Genomic DNA, 20,425 nt, shown 5'->3' with positions numbered 1-20,425 from the left:
CATCAGCATCCATAGATGGTTGGAGGGCTCTGCCCGTACTGCTCCGAAGGTTCTTTTTGTGGAAGAGATCTGCTAACCTTGCTGGCACAGGCAGTGTTTGGCAACCATGAAGACCAGCACCACAAACTCTCACCGTGTGCGGGCGGGCATTATCTAGCTCAAATGTGAACACAGTATCGCTTCCATGAAGGGAAACAAAACAGGGCGTAGTATATCGTCGCCATATCCTGTACGCTAATGGTGCCCCGAATGACTACCAAAGGGTACTGCTATGAAGCGAAATGACACCCCAGACCGACATTTCTGATTGTGGGGCGGGCCGGTGTGGCCGAGCGGTTCTAGGCGCTACAGTCTGGAACCGCGCGACCGCTACGGTCGCAGGTTCGAATACTGCCACGGGCATGGATGTTTGTGATGTCCTTAGGTTAGTTAGGTTTAAGTAGTTCTAAGTTCTATGGGACTGATGACCTCAGATGTTAAGTCCCCCAGTGCTCAGAGCCATTTGAACAATTTCTGGTTGTGGGGCCGTATGGCGGGCAACAATGACGTTGGTAACCCACCGCCGTCTGGGTCGTCTGCGCTGATCATGGTGCTCAGATTGAAGTGTGACTCATCACTAAAGACAATTATACTCACGTCAGTGAGATTGAAATGGTCCAAATGGCTCTAAGCACAATGGGACTTAGCATCTGAGGTCATCAGTCCCCTAGACTTAGAACTAATGAAACCGAACCAACCTCAGGACATCACACACATCCACGCCCGAGGCAGGATTCAAACCTGCGACAGTAGCAGCAGTGCGGTTCTGGACTGAAGCGCCTAGAACCAAAGCGGCCGGCCATTTAGATTCCAGGCCGAAGAACTGAATTTTTCTGAAACTGTAATCGTTTGTTTGTTTGTACACTCCTGGAAATTGAAATAAGAACACCGTGAATTCATTGTCCCAGGAAGGGGAAACTTTATTGACACATTCCTGGGGTCAGATACATCACATGATCACACTAACAGAACCACAGGCACATAGACACAGGCAACAGAGCATGCACAATGTCGGCACTAGTACAGTGTATATCCACCTTTCGCAGCAATGCAGGCTGCTATTCTCCCATGGAGACGATCGTAGAGATGCTGGATGTAGTCCTGTGGAACGGCTTGCCATGCCATTTCCACCTGGCGCCTCAGTTGGACCAGCGTTCGTGCTGGACGTGCAGACCGCGTGAGACGACGCTTCATCCAGTCCCAAACATGCTCAATGGGGGACAGATCCGGAGATCTTGCTGGCCAGGGTAGTTGACTTACACCTTCTAGAGCACGTTGGGTGGCACGGGATACATGCGGACGTGCATTGTCCTGTTGGAACAGCAAGTTCCCTTGCCGGTCTAGGAATGGTAGAACGATGGGTTCGATGACGGTTTGGATGTACCGTGCACTATTCAGTGTCCCCTCGACGATCACCAGTGGTGTACGGCCAGTGTAGGAGATCGCTCCCCACACCATGATGCCGGGTGTTGGCCCTGTGTGCCTCGGTCGTATGCAGTCCTGATTGTGGCGCTCACCTGTACGGCGCCAAACACGCATACGACCATCATTGGCACCAAGGCAGAAGCGACTCTCATCGCTGAAGACGACACGTCTCCATTCGTCCCTCCATTCACGCCTGTCGCGACACCACTGGAGGCGGGCTGCACGATGTTGGGGCGTGAGCGGAAGACGGCCTAACGGTGTGCGGGACCGTAGCCCAGCTTCATGGAGACGGTTGCGAATGGTCCTCGCCGATACCCCAGGAGCAACAGTGTCCCTAATTTGCTGGGAAGTGGCGGTGCGGTCCCCTACGGCACTGCGTAGGATCCTACGGTCTTGGCGTGCATCCGTGCGTCGCTGCGGTCCGGTCCCAGGTCGACGGGCACGTGCACCTTCCGTCGACCACTGGCGACAACATCGATGTACTGTGGAGACCTCACGCCCCACGTGTTGAGCAATTCGGCGGTACGTCCACCCAGCCTCCCGCATGCCCACTATACGCCCTCGCTCAAAGTCCATCAACTGCACATACGGTTCACGTCCACGCTGTCGCGGCATGCTACCAGTGTTAAAGACTGCGATGGAGTTCCGTATGCCACGGCAAACTGGCAGACACTGACGGCGGCGGTGCACAAATGCTGCGCAGCTAGCGCCATTCGACGGCCAACACCGCGGTTCCTTGTGTGTCCGCTGTGCCGTGCGTGTGATCATTGCTTGTACAGCCCTCTCGCAGTGTCCGGAGCAAGTATGGTGGGTCTGACACACCGGTGTCAATGTGTTCTTTTTTCCATTTCCAGGAGTGTATATGTGCAATACATCTGTCGATTTCCATTCCATTCGGGTAATTGCCTGATGGAGCGCGTATAAGCTCCCACACATTTGTTACATTTCGGTTTGCATATTTAATTGTTATGTTCCTGCGGTGAAGCGATCAGGTAAGCAGAGCTAGGAAAGAAAGGATCTTGGAGTTTGCCTCTGGGCGATAACATGATCACTGGAGGTCGAGCACAAGCTGTGATTGTAGAATGATTTACGGATACCTAGCAAAACGAGACTACAGGAGTGTAATACAGGATGCAGTCCAAGGTACGACTCATCAGCTTTAGCATGCCTACAGGACTAACTCCAAGAGAACTGTTGGTTGCAGAACGGATTGGCTATCTGACGTCTCTACTACGGGGCTGGAATTTTCTCATTGCATCCCTGGAGAGGTATTTCATTACTTTCTGTTGACGAAGCCCTCTGACTTGCAGGTTCAGGAGCAATGCATCATCGAGGAAATGGGAGCGTCGATCAGTTTCCACAACAGCACTTTGCTGAGAAAAACTAGAAGAAAGCAATGGGGCTGTGAAGGTATGGGGTGTGGTGTGGGGGATCCCAGCCTCCTTATTGGCTGGCGGCGCGGCTGACGGCTTTATTGGCCGCGGGCAGGCCGCAGCCGCAGCCGCCAATAGCGGGCGCGCGCCGGCCGCAATTTACATTTAAACGAGCTGTCGCAGCCGCCAGTCGCCGTCGCCGCCGCCGCAGATGCTGCGGCTTACTCGCCGTTACCGGCCGCTTACCCACCCCACACCCCCGTGCCCTGCTCTCGCAGGAGGGAACGGACGGACTGCCGCAATGAATTCAACCCTCAATGCAACAAGTTACGTGAAACTGGCAGCTCAGTGTTTTAAGATGTGCTTTGTCTACCTTATGGTTCAAATAGTCACCCATCAACGAAGTAGATTTCTCTCTGTGAAACTACTTTCCTGTAAGTATTTCCTCACAGACTAAGCTTTATTACAATTCTATAGGTTTAACAGAAATGAAGCATTGTTGGAGACCACCATCGAAATTAGCATATATATATATACGCTATGAGGTGGGGATGGAAGTGAAAAATTTTGCGTGCCCCATGGAGCGCAGATATCAAGAGTTTATTCATCCAATATTTGAGAATAAGAGCACTTAGTCACTTGCAGACAGCTTTACGTATATATCCATACTTTTAAGCAACTCTTTCTAGCAGAATCCGCCTCTCCCCTCTACAAAATGCTGAAAGTAGAAAAGGTGGCCACATACTGTATTTTTAGCGCTCATGCAGTAAAACTGTTCATCACTCATGACGTTCTCATTTCTTTACTAACTCTATTCACGACACATTTTCCAGACAGTAGTCGCATATTCTACTGGATGCACCTGCGAACTTATATCATTGTATGACACGTAGTTGAAGATATATCCCGTCATAAAGAGCAAGATTCATTAAAAAGAGCCGTATCATGGACAACGTGTTAATTTATAACTTCTTTATTACCGACAACGCCCAACAAATTGGGAGACAGTATATATATATATGCTGTTGAATGTATCTGGAAAAGTATATCATTGTACGGCACATAGTTCAGAAGATATTATGGCATGAACGTTCAGCTGCTTCAAAACTAAACTGCAGAAGGAAATTTGTCTGAGATACAGGTGAAAAATGTCTACAAGTATGTGTGGAGAATGTTAAATATATGTGACATGTGTGTACATGGCTGCAGCTGCAGGTGGAAAGCTTGTCTTCAACTCCTGGATCAATTCCAATCAAACATGGTACACGGGTTACTGTCTGGAAAGAAATACTGAGGGGATAAGAACCAGCAACTTGATATTCGGGTATGAGTGATAACTTGGAGAGAGGTGGGGGTCAGAGGACATGGACACGGATATGAGGAGGAGGAGGGCATGGACAGAGAGGAGGAGGGGAAATGGATGGAGAAAGGGGAGAGCAGAAGATGGACAGGTAACGGAAAGGGGAGCAGATGTACAGACGGGCATAGAGATCACATAGGAACAAATAGGTAGATAGATAGAGATAGAGAGAGAGAGAGAGAGAGAGAGAGAGAGAGAAGGGGGGGGGGAGCAGGTGGAAAGCGAGTTGCTCATGGAAAAGTGGGCAGAGAGCGGGAAGGGAGAAGATGGACAGACACGAGGTAAGGGAGAGATGGACAGAGAGAGGGAAGAGAAGTTGATGGACTAATAGAAGATTGGAATGAATACACACCTGACCAACGCCAGGTACTCAGCTAGTATATTATAAAACTGGATGTATATATATGAGTGTATTCAACATTTCCTCCTAAACAACTGGATTGATTTCAAACCAAAGTTGGTAACCACCTCACTGTCATGAAAGAAGCAATGTGGTATTCCAAACGCTTACCTCATTCAGGTGAGGGGATGAGAGTGAAAAAATAAGTCGTTCTTTCACTTTACTATGATGTACTCAAAGTACCAGATGTTCAGTATGCGTTCAGATGGTATAAGAGTGCGTGGGTACAGTTGGCGAGAGAGAGGGAGAAGCAGGAGATGGATTTTGAAAGGTTAAAGGGAGGATGAGAAAATGGACAGATAGAGTGGGCAGTAGGAAACAGACAGAGAAGGTGGACAGAAGTGGGAGGAGGGGATGGACAGGGAGAAGGGGAAGATGGCACGTGTGCAATATGTGTCTCATAGGCACACATGGGTGATGCACCAGCTAAAAGGCTGATCAACTACAGGATGATTATCACGAAAATGTAGTTATTTAAGAGGTCTCCCGAGACAAATCAGTATCATAGAAGAATGAAAATTTGTGGAAACATTTGTAGAACATACAGGAGAGAAATAATGAAAAATCATTGAAAGAAGTACATTTTACTCTCCACCTTAGAGGGTAATATTTATTAATTGTGTGGCTTGTTTAAATTCAAGGTTACAAACGATTCTCAGTCTGACCACCATCTGCAACCACAACAGCCTGGAACCATAACGATTGCTCTACTGCTGCTTGAAACCACAGTAGACCACGGGGAGATCGGCTGTCACGATACAACTTGTGCATTGCTTGAAGATCGTAAATTGCATTCTCAGACATGGAAAAAGTGATTTCTTCAAGAATTTGTGGCGCAATTGGCTATCAGGCTGTCCCAGGAGCATCATCCAAATCTCCAGTTAATTCGAACTTCCCAATTATGTTCTACAACCCCTGTGAAGAATTAGTATCTCTCTGCATTCCTTTAGTGTGCCAACACTCGCGAACACCAGCAGCATTGTTGCTATTGTTTTCATAAAACATGTTCACGGGTAAAGCCTTGCCCTCCTTGTCCAGACCTGCATTGACTGTCTGATCCTTGTATTTCAACCCTTCGCCGCCATACCAGGACGGTCACCTAATGGCAAATCATGATGCTAACACTGCTAACAACACAAATCCTACAGCCTACAGCCTGAACACCATTTCTAGAACACCATTCCTATACAATAGACACGCTGCCAGAAAAAAAAGTTGTGTGCCGTTTTAGAGGTTTCCAGTACACTCAAAATTTTTGCAGTGACAGTGTGTATGGAGTACATGAAATGATTATATTTATAATGAATAGCTCAATCCTTTCTGAGGTACCAGGCATCGACACATGCTGAAACACCCATATTTGTATGCAGTGTAGCCTCCATGGGTGGCAGTGCCTGCGCTGAATCTGGCATCCAGTCGATGGTACAGATGTAAGGTGGCAGATTAAATGATGGTCAATTTCGCACCTTACATGAGAGTTTTATACATTGTAACGGGAAGGTGAATATGACACCTAACTTACTTCAGTGGAAAAGAGCAGATTTGCCTGTAAGTATGAAATACAAAGAGATGACACTCAATTGATAGTATTAACACACTAGTCCTATATACTGCATGTTAATGAGCAAAAGGTGAAACAAGCAGCTAGAGGAAACGAGAGGAAACGTTTCATTTGGAAGCAGGCGCTTAAAGGTGCGAAGGACACACCATGGGCGGTACAACGGAAAGATCGTAGGGGGCGTCCCATGGTGGGAGTCAACAAACGAGCAGGTGACTCATACTGGAGAGCAAGTAGCAGGACACTTAGAGTAGGATGGAAAGAAGCTTTAGAAAACTGCATTTTGGAATTTCGAAATGGATATGAACAAACCAGTGACGCAGTTGATCATGCGAACAGTGCATGGTATGGTCATGACGTCCACATGTAGCTTTTAGGCATCTGGAGTGGTCACAGTATGTCCAATTGTCGGAAACGAACTAGGAAGGGGTAAAGTGCGGAGATTTCGGTGCAGTTTAATGGTAGGGCCTTTGCGACTGGCAGAGAGAGTTTCCAGAAAATAAGAAGAATGCTCCTATTGGTCCGAAAAACCCGTGTCGTGGAGCACAAAAGAACCTAGGTGGGGAGACAGTTTTGCTACGAGAAAGACAAGACCGAAAATTTCAGGGGGACTCTCCTCTGAACTGGCGTCAAGTGCAGAACGCGGCGCATCACGCTCTGTATGATGCAGAAGAGAAATTTGTGTGAACACTACATTCAGCTAGAGATTAGCTGTAGTGTCGTTGAGCTCCAACTGTGGAGAAACGAACCAGCCACTTAGTTAATTCTTCTTGCGAGAACTGAGAGGGCATTGTAAAAGCCACGCTGCTCCAGCCATGCACGTGCATATCGCCATATCCCAAGACTGGGTCTGAGTGCCTGTTTTCTCACCTCACGAGAAACGTAGGAGAGTTTATGCTGAAAAAAATCAGCAAAGGTTTGATTAGCTTTGGTAGGAATTTCAGAAGACGAGAGCGGCCATGCAGACGACAGCTCATCGCAGCTAATGCAAATACCATGAGCAGAGGCGTAACTTGTTGGTTCACCAGCTTCTGACCACTGTAAACTCGAGCAACCTTGGGTAGTCTTTTTCTCAGCTTGTCACAAAACAAACCATCCTCCACAGACTTGATTGTCATCCTAAATAGTACCCAACTTAGAACTGGAATCGGATGATTAATCTTAGTATTGGCCAACTTCATGACGTAGCAGTAAGAATAATGTTTTAAAGAAACTTCCAGTTAAAATTTTATATTGTTGTGCTTAGAGATATTTCACTTACTCAGGGCGCGATGCGTTATCTCGAGAACTGTTCTAACGTTGTCACATTGGAAACTGTGTAACTTGGCGTATTTCTGTGAAAAAAATTAGCATTAAAAACCCATTTACTTACAGCTTAATCGAAGTTATCCTCTGTCGTAGAGTAAGGATCTACACCCTATACCGGAGTGTTAGACAGATAGCGAAAACTGCACTGGGATAAGATGTGTTACGCCTGCGCGACCTGTTCTCGTGGTACTGCAAGAGTTGTTGGTTGACAAGTTGATGAGTCATTCCTCGTCTCATCATATCCCACACATGCTCGATTGGAGACTGGTCTGAAGACCGTGCTCGCCAGGGAAGTTGCTGCATGTCTTGCAGAACACGTTGCGTTTCACGGGCAGTGGGTGGGTGACCGTCGCTATTCTGTTGCAAGAACCCAAATTAACAGGTGTGACAACATTCTGCACGTACCGAGCGCTGGTTAGCGCCTCCTACAGAAATGCCAAATTCAAACGTGCGTTGCAGCTTATCGTACTAAAGCCTCTAAAGCTCAGGATGGGGGCCAGTGTATTTTGGAAGAATGAACTCTACGAGGAGGCGGTCAGTAGGTCTGCGTCGTACGCGCAAACGACTTGTGTGCAGGCGGAATCTGCTTTCATCGCTGAAGACAATGGCACGGCATTCCATATTCCAAGTGATTCTCTGGCGGCACCAGGCGAGCCATGTTTGTCAGTGCTATGATGTGAGTGAAAGACGAGGTAGATGTGTGCGTACCTGTACTCGCACTGTTAATACCCAGTTTGCAACAGTTCGTTTTGATATATCTGGGCTCACAAGCTCTCACATTTCCTCGGTGGTAGCTCTACGATCTGCCACTGATGCCCTTACAATTCGACGATCCTGGCGGGCTTTCGTGCTGCGTCGACGTCAAGAAACTCGTCTACGGACGCGGGCGTGTTCACGTGACCACTTGTCGCGGAATTGACGCAGCACGACCAACTAGTGGCATTTCTCCGAAAGGACCGTCTCGCCATTCGGAAGGCCACAATTTGAACCCCATTCAAACTCGGTCAGCTGGCTGTAGTAAGGACGAGTATGTGTCCGTGGCATGGTTGCCTGCTTGTCTCACACTGAGATTTCCAGCTGTGAGCAGTTCCTACTAAATGGTACACACAGATGGCGCTCTGATAGCTATGCAGCCACACCATCTACTGGCGGACGACGCTGAAACCACAGTTAATGTCTTTACTATCCACCAGGTGGCCTTTGCCGTTACCGGATTAAAATCGACGTCGTCTTTCCAGGTGTACTAATTCTTTTTTCCGGGAGTGTAGTTTTCCGTCTACACTGGGACAAATATTGGATGTTTAATTATAACCACGCAGAATATCGATGAAAACATCCCATACAACCCATTAAATTTGGTGCTGTAGTAATCATTACTGGCCGATAACCGTTTCTGAGCCCTGCTGAAGAAGATGAGTCGTCAGAACCAACTCTGTTGTGTGATGATGTGTTTTAAGTGTCGTTTGGAAGCTTATAAAAAGGTGTTTTCGGGAACAAGGAGTGGCAGGGCAGCTCTAAACAACGCTTTACCAAAATAATTCTCCTTTTACACTGTGACATCGCTGCTGCAGCCAAATCCCCAAACTTCAACTGATAAAAATAGACCAATTGTATATGAAACAGCTAACGAGATTATGGACTGTAATTGTAAAACGTCGGTGGATATTTAGTAGGAGGCTTAATTCTGATCCGTTTTCTGTAGAAGCTACCAGTACAATTCGGTAGAATCCGTAGTTTGTAGTAAGGATCAGTTGATTTCTTACAAATTTATTGAGTTAGGTTTGGTAAATATTCAGATTGCAGATGTTCCATATTGTCTTTGACATTTCAGCCACATTTCTTCGAACTATACTGTGTTCTCATAGAAAACATAAGGAAAGCGATATACGGCTTCAGCTCTTTGAACACCGTGAAAGCACTACATTTTTGCACATTCGTATGCCAGTTATGATGTAGCAAACAAAGCATTTTAGACTTTCGTTGATTATTTCTAGTTAAGCCGGCTAGAGCTATAGTAGCTTCTTCGTCTGAAGAAGATGTAGTCCCTCGTTAGTAATCCTGCATTACTTGTAACGACGTCGAGTCAGGTGCAAGCCACACCACTGCCATGTCAAACGTCAAACGTCACGTTACTTGGCACGCCACACCGCTGGGCGTCCTGCCTTAAGCTCGAAAGCTGAGAGCGGCTTACAGTCAGCACACAAGCAAACAGTGTACACCGCATGCTCTTGATAAATTCTAATACATGGAGAAATACACACAGTAAAATCACTAGGAGTAGCTGATGCATTATAAGGGTTTTGTTTCTCTCACGAACTGCAAGGATGGTGTTATGCAAGTTTCTGTTCCAGTCACTTGGCAGGCATCTCTTCATTCTGGCACAACTGCTATAGCGCCCATCATACCTATGGCTGCCTCCGCTGTCCTTTCCCTACTCTGTTCCAACGCTGCACCATATGGCACAGCGTCCTGCTCATTCCTCACAGCGCTCGCAGTCAGCCACAAGTGGTGCACGCTACCTGCCAGACAGACGTACTGCACGCATTCTGTGTGCATGCTCGAGCTGCTTGGTCTCCCTTACCTATGGGCCCACGTCCGGAGGAATAGGATCGCATAGGCCGGTTTTATACTATCATATTTCTTTGACAAAGAAATATGATCAAATATTAGTCAAATTTCTTTGACAAAGGCATTTGACATGGAGCCGAAAAGGGGAATTACACTGTCGTTATATTTTCTGTCAGAGTTCAAGATGGCGGACAACAACTTGGGAGACCTTAGTTTGTCCAGGAAATGAGGGACGGTGTTACATGCCTTACTGAAATCAAGGAACACGGCATCAACCTGAGCGTCGTTGTCCACTGCGCTGTGGATCTCACGGAGGAACAGAGCGAGCTGAGTTTCGCAGGATCACTGTTAGCGTAATGAATGTTGATTTTTATAGAGGAGATGTTAATTTTCAAAAAAACGTCATGATTCTTGAGCATTAAACATGTTCCATAGTTCTACAACAGATTGACGTCAACGATATAGGTCTATAATTGTGTGGATCTGTCTCACTGTCGTTAGGTACCACTCGTTGTTCAAGCGATCTACGATAAACTACTGCTAGAAGAGGAGCAAGTTCTTTCGCATAATGTATTTGGTACCAAATGCCTGCGCATATGCGATGAAGTTGCCGTAATTTACGGTCGGTGCTTAGCGGGAACGGAGCTGCTTCCAACTCTCCCCCCCCCCCCCCCCCTCCATAGCGTCCCAGGTGTGTAACATAGGCTTCAACGGACAAGGAAAACCTGAGTTCATTATCACGCTCCACCAATCCAACCACCGCAGCCCAATTTTGGCCTTTTGACACCGACAGTTATCCTGGTGGAAGATGCGCAGTAATGCTGACGTAGTCCATAGTTGAGTAGATGACAGTTGGGTAGATCATGTAACAGAACAGAATCTATGGAGAAAAGGAATCAGTGGCATAACGTGACAAAATGAAGGCATTGGTTGATGGCACACACTCTGAGACATCGAGTGAGCTACAGTTTAGTATTGGAGAGAAATGTGGGAGGTTAACAATAGTTGAGGGAGGCTAAATATCGAACACAGTAAGCAGATTCGAAAGGGTATAGGCTGCCGTAGTTATTCAGAGATGAAGAGTGTTGTAGAGGATAGCATGAAGAGGTGCATCAAACCAGGCTTCAGACTGAAGACGACGACGACGACGACGACGACCACGACGACGACGACGACAACGACAACAACGAAAGTACTCCACAGGTGTCATGGTGCCTTCCATTACTACCACAGGTTCCATGGAGGCATAGATGAAAGTCCCTCATAGCGCAACACTGCCTGCACCATGCTGTGTCCGTGGCACGATGCATGTTTGGAGCAACCGTGCGCCTGTTAGACCGTGTATCAGCACACGACTGTCGACTTGGTGTAACAAGAAACATAATTAAGTCCACCAGGCCAGACAGACGTTTGCACTGATACGCTGTCGAATCTCTATGACCCCGCGCTCACTACAATCGTGACTGACAAACTCTTTTGGCAGATCATGGGAATAAATGGACTCATCTGCTGCAGAGCCCCATGCACAACAATGTGGACTGAAATGTGTGGTCCTAAACACTTCGTCCTGCGCCTACCGTCAGCGCTACCACACACGCACGCATTTTAAAAATCGGATCAATCTCTGACTTCCACATTCTACGATGGGGCGAGGCGCCTACACATGGTCTCACCGCTTTCCACAGTGGATCACGATGTGATTAGCCGACGACTTTGATTTTACTGAGAGGTTCGTTTCCGGTCGATAAACCATAACATTCCGTCCTTCGATAGAAATAGTTTTGGGCTCGGAACATTTTATTAACTGTGACATTTCCGCCCGGGAAAGTTTACATTTTACATTCCGCCCTTTATCAGAGTCTATTATACCAGTCTGTTTCTAATTTGAGGCTCGTATCGTCGTTGTAATGATTTGCGATTAGTCTCCTTTAAGCTTCTATAAACTATGCAGTCACAGTTTTTGTGTTAGCAGAAGAGCCAACATCGTGTTACGAGGGGAGGCCGAAATGCACGCGTTTTAGTTCACGCAGGCTGGCGTGAGGAGGGAAGAACTATACTGACGTGAGGTCTGTAACATGACAAGGAATGAGAATTCAGAAAGCGGACGTAATTAGTTTTATACTTAACTTTAATACATTAATGATGAACGTCGCTCTTGACGGTACATGATTCACAATATTACCTGTTCAGAATACAAAAAATGGCTCTGAGCACTATGGGACTCAACTGCTGAGGTCATAAGTCCCCTAGTACTTAGAACTACTTAAACCTAACTAACTTAAGGGCATCACACACATCCATGCCCGAGGCAGGATTCGAACCTGCGACCGTAGCGGTCACGCGGTCCCAGACTGAAGCGCCTAGAACCGCACGGCCACTCCGGCCGGCTTCAGAATACATTCTTGAAGATATTACTTATAGTAACTGAATATGGCGCCTTGCTGGGTCGTAGCAAATGACGTAGCTGAAGGCTATGCTGAACTGTCGTCTCTGCAAATGAGAGCGTATGTAGACAGTGAACCATCGCTATCAAAGTCGGCTGTACAACTGGGGCGATTGCTAGGGAGTCTCTCTAGACTGGACCTGCCGTGTGGCGGCGCTCGGTCTGCAATCACTGATAGTGGCGACACGCTGGTCCGACGTATACTAACGGACCGCGGCCGATTTAAAGGCTACCACCTAGCAAGTCTGGTGTCTGGCGGTGACACCACAACATTAATGTGAACAGAGCCTATGTTCGATATCGACGTGCAGTAACCACTCACATACGGCAGCTGGCAGCGCCAACAGCGGAAAGAATATAAAGCGTGGCGGGATGACGCACTAAACAGTACATTCGTTGTAATGCGGAGATGGAGCGAATTATTTGACGTCCAAAAAGGCGTGATTACTGGCTTCCGGGGCAGCGGTGGAACCATTTCCGAAACGGCTAAGTTCGTTATCTGTTCGCGCGTTGCCGTGGTTAAGACAAACCGTGCAGTACAAAACGGCGCTATCCTAGACCGGCGCCGTGGCAACTGTGATACGCCACGGACAATATATGACAGAGGTGAACGACGGCTGCGGAGATGTGTACAGGCGGACAGACGTGCAACTGTTGAGCGACTGACCGACCAGATGAGCCAAGGGGCTGCCAACAGCGTCTTCTCAACGCCCGTTCAGCGAAAGTTGCTGCGTGTGGGCATCCACAATAGGCGCTTGGTTCGTGCACCAATGGTGACTGCTATTCAACTGTGACGAAGGGTGGTATTTGCACGCCAGTACCGTAATTAGACGACCAGTGAGTGGCAATAGGTGGCCTTTTCAAATTACTTGCGTTTTATGCTCCATCGGACAGATGGCCGCTGCATGGTCCGAAAGGTTCAGTCGGGAGGGGGGGGGGGGGCGTTGTGGTGTGGGGATTGTTTCCGTGGCATTCCCCAGGTGATCTCGTCATTCTGGAAGGCACAACCAATCAAGACAATTGTGCATCTATCCTTGAAGACCCTGCCCGCCCCTACATGTAGTTAGTTTGTCCTCGCCACACTGTAGTGCAGCAGGAGGGCAATGAAACGTGTCACAGAAGTCGCTGAGTATGTGCACTGTTCGGAGAGCGTCAGGGTTTGTTTACCATACTGCCTTGCCCACACAACGACCCGGATTAAAACCCAATCACGAATATGTTGGACTACCTCGACACAGCCGTTCGCGCCGTGGATTTTCAACAGCTGGCGAAAGCACTGGAGTCGGCGAGGCTCCACGTCCCTGTCGGTACCCTGCAGACACTCACTGGCTCTCAACCGGCATGTCTCGCAGCGCTCACGGCTAGAAAAAAATGGGTATTCAGGCCTTGGGCACGTGGTGACATTAAGTTGACTGGACAGTGTACTTTCATTACCGCGTCATGTACCATTCTGTCGTTCAGGGGCCAGTGGTCACAATGCTTTGATAGTCAGTGTATATTCCCAGTTCGTTTCACCTCTTCCCATTTCCGTTTGTTCTTTCAGAACTTCACTCTTCGTTAGTATTCCTGATTCCTGTCTCCTTTGTACCGCCCAGACGAAAAACTTTTACTCTTCGTGTTTCGAATGACGCCGCACAGTGAAAAAATGCTGAAAGGAAACTGGCTTGCGCGGGTGTGAAAAGAGTAAGAATAAACTAACTGTAATTTATTTTGAAATGTACCCGCTCAAAGTCAGCGGAATAACAGATTTTTTACCGGCGGAGTAACGTCGGTAAATGGGGAGAAGGAAATAATGAAGGCAGAAAGGGGCGGAGTAACGAACCAAATTGCGGCGGACTGGATACAAAAGACGCAACAGCGATGAAAACTTCTCCGTAAGAGGCAGAGCAGTGTAGACGAATTGCGGCATTCGTTTCCTGTTGGGCGTCGTCAAAGGAGCGCACGACTCAGCGCTGCACAGCTTCTCTGTCCAACGCGAACTTAACTCGCCCTGCCGCACGCACTTCTCACCGGCCTCGCACATTTTATCTACGAACCTTATAGTCGTGGCAGTTTCTTTAACGTCCTCCTAGACACAGTACGACGCCTGACTTTTTCGCTTCAAGTAAATGTTGACATGTTAAGCGTGATTATAACCTCTTTTCTTTATCACGAATGTTGATTATAAGTTTCCTGAAACACCTTTACAGGACGAACAAATTACGCAATAAAACTACACTGAATATTACGATTTTAGTGCCACTATTAAGGCCGTTTGATTGACACGCCATTCTCCATGGAAACACAGAGCTGTATCTCTCCGACAGAAAAGAAATGGTGTCAACACGAAAGTGTCCTGTGTTAAGCTAACAGTCCCCACCTGACTAAGAACTAACCAGATGTGCCGTCCCACAAGGTTCGACATTAGGGCCCTTACTTTCTCTCTCGCGTATTTCTAACATTTCATGGGTAACATTACCATAAACCAAATTTGTTCTGTCTGCAGACGGTACAGACATTGGAACATATAGCTACTCAGATTTAGTTTTAGGACCGTCGGCTAGTGAAATTTTCATGTACATTAATTAATAGAACCTATCCAACTCTTTTCCACTAAACTTTGGAAAGAAACACTATTTACTGCTCGAAGCTGCGAGATTTTCTTTCAGTTCATGTGTAAAATATGACGACGAGGAGGCAGAAGACGTTGGCTGTGTTAAACACTTCAGATTAAAACTTTATAATGAATTCTGTTACTAAGAACGTACCACAGAATTGGTGAAGCTGCTACACAAATCTCCATCTGAAATGCACATGTTGTCAGACGTACGTGATACAGAAGTGAAAAAGAACTGGCATACTTTGCTTACTTTCAAGCCATAATGCTATATGTGGTCATTCTTTTGGAAACTGATCGCGCCGAATTAAAGTTTTCAGAGCTCAAAAGTGGGTAATACGAATTATTTATGGTGTGAGCTCAAGAACGTCCTGCAAAGGCCTGTTCAAGGAACTGGGGATGCCGACTACTGCTTCCCAAAATATTTATCCTTCAATGAAATTTGTCAAAAATAATATAACAAGAGCTCAGGTCATAGTATCAACATTAGAACTATGAATATTCTTTATAAACATTTCGGGTCACCAACTTTTATACAAAAACGTGTTCATTATTTAGAAACACACGTTTTCAACAACTTCTCAGCAGCAATGAAGTTATTAGATACTGATGAAATTCAGTTTGAGACGAGCCTAAAGGATTTATTGGTGACCAACCCGTTCCAATTACTTATTGGAACCGACTTACGCTTATATATTATTAATAATATCAAATAATGTGAGTGTTAACGCAAAATATGACTTCTGCACATCTTCAGTGCAGTAACGCTATCAATGTAAATACGTGTGGTAAACTGATTTTTTGTGAGTATAATACACTAATAACAGACCTATGCACCGCAGTGTATTATAGACTTGCATGTTTTATCACTAGTGTATTTTTATCAATTAAATGAAAATATTTTTAAGATTTTTTGGCTTATTCCGTATCTATTTTCACTCAGGACCAGTGGAAGGACCATGTTCTCTTTACATATGTATTGTGTATTCTAGTATTCTGACATGTTACACGTCTCTGAACATCTACCGTATGCAGATCTATAGATCTAGGAAACAAAAGATATATCTTATCTAATCTACAGCTGCTGAGGCATGAGATACGTGATATTTATGTCACTCTGGATGCAGAGTGGAGTAAACCTTCGGGCGATGTGCCATTCAGAAAGATGGAACAACAGCACCCATAAAACTGAACACTTTACAACGTAAGAAAACGTCATCATGGCTCAGATGTACAGCGTGAGAAATGTTACATATTCCTTCACTCGCGGAAAATCAACAATGAAAATATTTTCGACTCAAAAGGAAGCAACGCAGACGAATAGCAAGATCTCACTTACTGGAGGTGGGATCTCTTATATGGACATACGCGTATACACACGCTCTAGTGGGATCTGTTGATGATTTAATGACTTTTTTTAAAGGATAACATACATTTAGTGATCACAGGTCACAGGCGTGATCTTTATGATGTGAGTACATTCTTCAGAACTATTCAAGTGACCATCCAAAACTCATGTTTTCGTAGTCCAAGGAATCAATTTAATTTATAGCGTACAAACACTGAAACCATATTTCTTCTCCTGACGTTTCCACCATCTTCTGAACTGGCTAACCGACTGAAGCTACAGCACTAGTCGCGTGCTTCCCATTAGACCAAAACTGTGAGTGACATTGGCTCCCCGAATTATGACTGTGTCAAACATTTAGCTTTGCTTTTAAGACCTCTTATGGGAAAATGTGCTCATTACATACGCAACTCTGAGAACTTGATTACAAAACTTGAAACATTGGGACTGAACAGTTTTGATTTGTGGTCAGCTTTGATGTGGTTGCTTTATTCATGAACGTTCCCCTTTCAGAATATTTATCTCTTACTTGTAAAAGTCTGATAAAGAAGTGGTACGTTTATTCTGCGATAGACTTACTTTTTAGTTAGTAACCAACTTTTCAAACAAAATGCCTGTACCCCATTGGTAGTCCCTTGTGACCTCTGGTAGCCATTTGGTTTTGTTGGACTTCGAGGAAAACGCATGGAGTCCGCTAGTTTGAAACACACCTGCGTGTTGACAAGTATGAAATGATGAAAACAACACAATATCCAGTTTCAGAGCAGTCAAAGTCTCTGACTCAGCCAGGAATCGAACCCAGGCTACTCGCATGACATTCTGATGCGCTGAGCAATCAGCTATGGAGGTGAACTGGAGATATTTTGACGACACGGTTTGTAGTGTGGTCCCATTATGAGGAAAAATTACAATATCTTCTAATCGGTGTAAATTCTGTCTTCGAAAATTTCAGTTCACAGCGGAAATTGAAAAGGAATGATGTGTGTCCATTCTTGGATGTTTTGATTCATCTCGAAGACGACAGTAACGTGGAAGAATAAGTCTGTCGGAAGCCTACTTATATCGACTTTCATTTACTTGCAGGTGGCTGCCACCACTCTTCCAAGAGGATGAGTATCCTCAGAACATTGGTTCACGTAGAAAATAGTACTACTGACGGGAACAGTCAGCAGAATGAGTTTCGTTACGTAACGTGAGTTTTCAAAGTAAATGTGTATCTGCACTACAGATAGGTACAGTGCTACTAATACAAGCCGGCCGTTGTGGCCAAGCGGATGTAGGCGCTACAGTCTGGAATCGCGACATGGATGTGTGTGATATCCTTAGGTTAGTTAGGTTTAAGTAGTTCTAAGTTCTAGGGGACTAATGACCTCATACGGTAAGTCCCATAGTGCTCAGAGCCCTTTGAACCATTTTGAACTAATACAACCCAACACCGGAGTAAGGAAAGGGGAAGAGGACAGTGTTTCCAGAATGAGATTTTCATTCTGCAGCGGACTGTGCGCTGATATGAAACTTCCTGGCAGATTAAAACTGTGTGCCCAACCGAGACTCGAACTCGGGACCTTTGCCATTCGCGGGCAAGTGCTCTACCATTTTTTTTTTTTTTTTTTTCGTTTTGGTTCGTTGCATCTGCTCGGGGCGGACGTCGTAAGACATCCATTGAAGTTCGTTGTTGATCGATAAGCTCAGTTTTTTTATTACAGAGGGCCGCTAACCCTCTGACCGATCACGCTGAGCTACCGTGCCGGCCCCATCTGAGCTACCGAAGCTTTACTTCTGCCAGTATCTCGTCTCCTACCTTCCAAACTTTACAGAAGCTCTCCTGCGAACCTTGCAGAACTACCACTCCTGAAAGAAAGGATACTGCGGAGATATGGCTTAGCCACAGCCTGGGGGATGTTTCCAGAATGAGATTTTCACTCTGCAGCGGAAAGGGCGCTGATATCAAACTTCCTGGCAGATTAAAACTGTGTACCCGACCGAGACACGAACTCGGGACCTTTGCCTTTCGCAGGCAAGTGCTCTACCATCTGAGCTACCGACTCACGACTCACGCCCGGTCCTCACAGCTCTACTTCTGCCAGTATCTCGTCTCCTACCTTCCAAACAGTGATTCAAATTGATGGCTTCCTTGTGGGACGGCTGTCGTCAAACGTATATCATGTCCTTATCAAGCAGAAAGTAAATTGACGTTTTGCGCTACACCGAAGACGGCAGCGCTTTTGGCTCAGTTGAGCTGATTTGATGTTCCACAAGAATTGGGTTGCAAAATCCCCTTCGAGGGTGGCCTTTCGCCTATAGGGGCAAAAGTCTCGTGCGGTCCATGAAAGACCATAGAACACCGAAGGTGCACCCGGCTGGTGCAGCCCAATACATCGACTGTGGCAGAGCACTGCATCTAAACTAGAGACTCTAAGCGGCATGAAAATGTCTAAATTCTAGCGTCGATTTCGCCTTTTTACTATTGAATGGTTAAAGATGCTCTGAAAATTCGTTTGACGAAGAATTTAACTAACGAGACAGAGGTTCCCGCCTGGACAAGTCGTGCAATGCTACATTATCTCAGTGCAGCAACTAAGGACACATTAATCTCCCAGCACGGCTAGACACTGTAGCCACGGATTCTATTCATGCATAGTTATTTGCTGCCAAAAACATCTCAAGCGACTGAGTACCTGTCACCGAATGCGCAGCAACGCGATCTGCTGGTTTAGAACGACAGAGCGTGTGGTGGAGATTCAGTGTGTCGGTTCAGTCTAAAGATGGCCTAAAGGTACATGGCAAATCGAGATACGAAGCAGGGTTTCAGAGGCTGCACGGCCAAAATTTAGTGGATCAGCTATCCAGAACTTTGCCACATGCGTTGTCAAACACCCTTCCACTGGAGACTGAAGCTGTTAGCACGAACAGTCGGTTTTCGAAGCCACGTTCGAGGCTTTTCTCTCGGAGAACTCACTCTCTTGTCTGCAGAAATACTTACGTTTAACTAACTGAAAAACAAACGGAATACAGACAACACACACAGCAGTGTGCTATTGTAATAGTTGGTCACTATGGATGTAAATACAGTTCAGGCATATTTAAGGTTTCAGTCACACCAATTTCCATTAACGTGAATTTCTTATAGTATTCCAGGCGAATGTACTGGTAGGACAAGGCCTTCCTTTCGACTTTGTGGGGTATCAGCTGGGTAATTAGAATACCCCAAAGACTTTACAAATCCTTCCCCAGGTGGCCTACAGGGAAGGAATGCTCCAAATAAAATCACCCAACTTTAAGAGAAGAAATCTACTGCAACGGGTAACTCCTTATTAAATGAAAATTAATAGGGGTCGCTCAAAAAATGGCTCTGAGCACTATGGGTCTTAACATCAGTGGTCATCAGTCCCCTAGAATGTAGAACTACTTAAACCTAACTAACCTAAGGACATCACACACATCCATGCCCGAGGCAGGATTCGAACCTGCGACCGTAGCAGTCGCGCGGTTCCGGACTGCGCGCCTAGAACCGCTAGACCACCGCGGCCGGCCAGGGGTAGCTCAATTAATCATGAAAGTACTGATACCACATCTCACATGGAGATATTAGCGAACGGAGTCTTAGCTACAACCGAACGAGGTGACGCAGTGGTAGCACACTGGACTCGCATTCGGGAGGACGACGGTTCAATCCCTCGTCCGACCATCCTGATGTAGGCTTTCCGCGACTTCCCTAAATCGCTCCAGGCAAATGCTGGGACGGTTCCTTTGAAAGGGCACGGCCGACTTCCTTCCCCATCCTTCTCTAATCCGATGAGACCGATGACCTCGCTGTTTGATCTCTTCCCCCAAACAATCCAGTCCAATCTTAACTACAAACGGAAACTATTGGTCAGTATAACAGTTTTGTTTATTGCAATAAGATATCACACATAATGATTTACTTACTGAAACAAGCAAATAAATGATTAATAAATGGACAAGAGGTTATAATTGCAAACTATAGCTATGGCACAGGTAAGTAT

General features: G+C 46.2%; 1 protein-coding gene across 1 annotated transcript in view; it reads right to left on the bottom strand.

Moving 5' to 3' along the window:
• Positions 1-20,425, bottom strand: part of LOC124712462 (protein qui-1) — a 1,341,285-nt gene that overhangs the window by 1,269,563 nt on the left and 51,297 nt on the right. The window lies entirely within an intron of this gene.

This window comes from Schistocerca piceifrons, chromosome 8 (assembly GCF_021461385.2).
Source record: "Schistocerca piceifrons isolate TAMUIC-IGC-003096 chromosome 8, iqSchPice1.1, whole genome shotgun sequence".
Lineage (NCBI taxonomy): Eukaryota > Metazoa > Arthropoda > Insecta > Orthoptera > Acrididae > Schistocerca > Schistocerca piceifrons.
Note: the sequence above shows the minus strand (reverse complement) of the source record. Positions and strands in the feature narration are given on the sequence as shown.